This window comes from Echinops telfairi, unplaced genomic scaffold (assembly GCF_000313985.2).
Source record: "Echinops telfairi isolate 266 unplaced genomic scaffold, ASM31398v2 ScPeMD7_18;HRSCAF=68, whole genome shotgun sequence".
Classification (NCBI taxonomy): domain Eukaryota; kingdom Metazoa; phylum Chordata; class Mammalia; order Afrosoricida; family Tenrecidae; genus Echinops; species Echinops telfairi.
In genome coordinates this window covers 51,368,528-51,371,415 of record NW_022103915.1, presented here as the reverse complement: position 1 = coordinate 51,371,415, position 2,888 = coordinate 51,368,528, and positions in this window count along the sequence as shown.

The following is a 2,888-nucleotide window of genomic DNA, read 5'->3' as shown; positions in this document are numbered from 1 at the left end:
GTCGCATTGGATTGCAAGATACACAAGAATTGTTGGGAGGGTTAAATGAGAACATAGTCCAAGTTCTGCTTCCTGCCGAAATGTCAAGTCGATTCGGACTCACGGGGACCCCATATAACCGAATAGGACTTCAGCTTCAAGTAGGATTTTCCAAAGCTGGGATCTTCATGGAGCAGGTCACCAGGGCAGGTCCTTTTGCCCTCAAAGCCACAAATAGGTGTGACTCACCAATTTTTCAGATATAAAGCAAGTACAACATGGAGGACGAGGACACTGCAGTCAATCAAGCTCGCAGCAAGCATGAGCTTGACAGGCTTGGTAGGACAGTTTTGTCTGAATGACGGGTGTGGGAACCATACTGCATGAGTTAATACTTCACTGGGAGTTTTCTGAAACACCAGCAAAGAGTGTAAGCAAAGAATTACAGCTTTTAGTGATTGTGATTAATGACGGGCAAGATGGCATGGTTAATTTAATCAGGATTCAAACCCAGGTGTTCTAATCTTTATGGCTGGCCCCCTGGCTTGTTATTTCAACGTTTATTTGAGAATGGGAAAGATCGTTGGCTTTGAGGTCAAAGGGGTTGTTTGACGTTGCCATTTCATAGCTGGCTAGTTTTTCAGCACGTCTCTGGGTCTTCATCTCCTTATCTACCTCTTAGAGTTGTTATGCGAGCTAAGTGAGATCATTAGTTCCAGTTCTGCTTCCTACCAAGGTGCTGAAATAGCAGAACGGCTGATTCCCTCCTACAAGAGCATTTTTAGAGGTGCTATAGAGGGAAACATTACTTGCTGAGTAAATGCCACATAGGGAGAAAGCTGAGGGAGTTCTGGGGCAATGTGCTCTTTGAATTAGTGTTTATGAAATGATGAGGATGATCTAAGTAGGAGGCAATGGGAGTGAGTATAAAATGGTTTGGTTAATTCTTCTTACCTGCCTTCTTTGGGAACAAACTGTGTAGTTTCCTATATAGCAACAACTAAAATCCCTAGGTGATGCAGAGAGAAAGATAAAAATAGATATTTGAAGGATATTTGTTGTTTAAAAAAATCTCTAAATAAGATTAGCCTGTGGAGGGTGGGAGTGAGGGTAGAGCAAGGGCTGAACAACTAAAATCTTCATCATACTGAGTGTTTGTGGCTGGTTCTGACCAATGGGGACCCTATATGAGAAAGCAGAACTTTTCCAGAGGGATTCCAACGCTGGAATCTTTCTGAAGCAGGTCTTCTCTTCCTTAGACCAACTAATGGATGTAAATCACCCACCTTTTTTCAGTTTCATACTAATTTACAGTAAGAAACAGAAAAAATAGGACACACTGAAATCATAAATTAAGATGATAAGGATGTGTTCTCAAAGGTGTCTTTGAGTTGGTTCTGATTTGTAATAGCCTGATTTACAACAGAAGAAACACTGCCCAGTCCTGCACCATCCTCAAAATCGTTGTTATAAAAAATAATAATAAAATAAAAACTTGTCATGTTAGTGTCCATTATTGCAGCCACTGGGTCAATTCATTCACTGAAGGTCTTCCTCTGTCTTACTGACCACCTGCTTTACCAGGTGTGACGTCCTTTTCCAGGCATCGTTTTGCACTTTTGTTTCAGTAATAAAACTGACAAAGATAACAGTTAATTTAGTTGATTTTTTTTAACATCAAAAAGACAAATTCAGCTCACTGAAATTAATTTTAAAATTAATATGTGCAGGTCTATAAAAGCATTCAATCTTATCTACATGCTTTAGCTACATAGCATTTAGGATCCATTCTATCCTAAAATACTGACCTAAAATCAGGCTTGTATCTCAGTATTGAGAATTAAAGCTTCAGTAGTTTTTGCAATTGTAGAAACCTGAAATTTTTTTAATGGTGAAAATAGGAAAATAAGTAATAATAACGTTTAAAAAGATGTATCAAAATTCTGTTATTGTGAATTTCAGGAAAAATAACATGTATTTATAGCAAAAAGAACACAGTAAGTAGATCGACTGTCTTCTAGGTGGCAGAAAACTTGTGCCAAATGAAATATATGACATTGAATTCTGACGCATGCATAGTAAGTTATTTTTACATTGTTGGTGACCATGTGAATTAATACAGTTCTTCTGGAAAGCAATTTGGTAGTAAGTGCCAAGAGCCATAAAATATTCAGAGCCTTTTTGACCCTAAAATGTCATATCTTATGATTTATCAAAAAGTCATCTGCCTGAGGAGATTCACCAGTTTCCTGACAAAAAAAACTAGAAAGAATTTAAAGGCCAACCATGAAGTAGTGGCTTAGTAAAGGGTCTAATGCATTTGATAGTAAATTATGCAGTCATTAAAAACTAGTTGATTAAAAAAAAAACTAGTTGATGAATGATCTGGAGGAGAAAACAATGGGACTGATGGTTGGGGGAGGGGCAGGAGCATGGAAGAGGAGGAGGCAGAGGAAAAGAAGTGGGTGTTAGCAAACCCAGGGACAAGGGAACAACAAGTGATCCGAAATCGATGGCAAGGAGGATGTAGGAGGCCCAGTAGGGCTTGATCAAGGGCAATGTAACCAAGAGGAATTAATGAAACCTAAATGAAGGCTGAACATGATAGTGGGACAAGAGGAAAGTAAAAGGAAATAGAGAAAAGAACTAGGAGGCAAAGGGCATTGATAGAAGTCTAAATACAGGCATGGCTGTGTGATCACGAGGTGCCAAAGGGATCAGTTATCAGGCATCAACAAAAAATCATATCATTGTGTGATCACCTCCATGATAGGATCGCTGAAGACAAATGGGTGCATAAGCGAATGTGGCGAAGAGAGCCGATGGTGCTCGGCTATCAAAAGATATAGCGTCTGGGGTCTTAAAGGCTTGAAGGTAAACAAGCGGCCATCTAGCTCAGAAGCAACAAA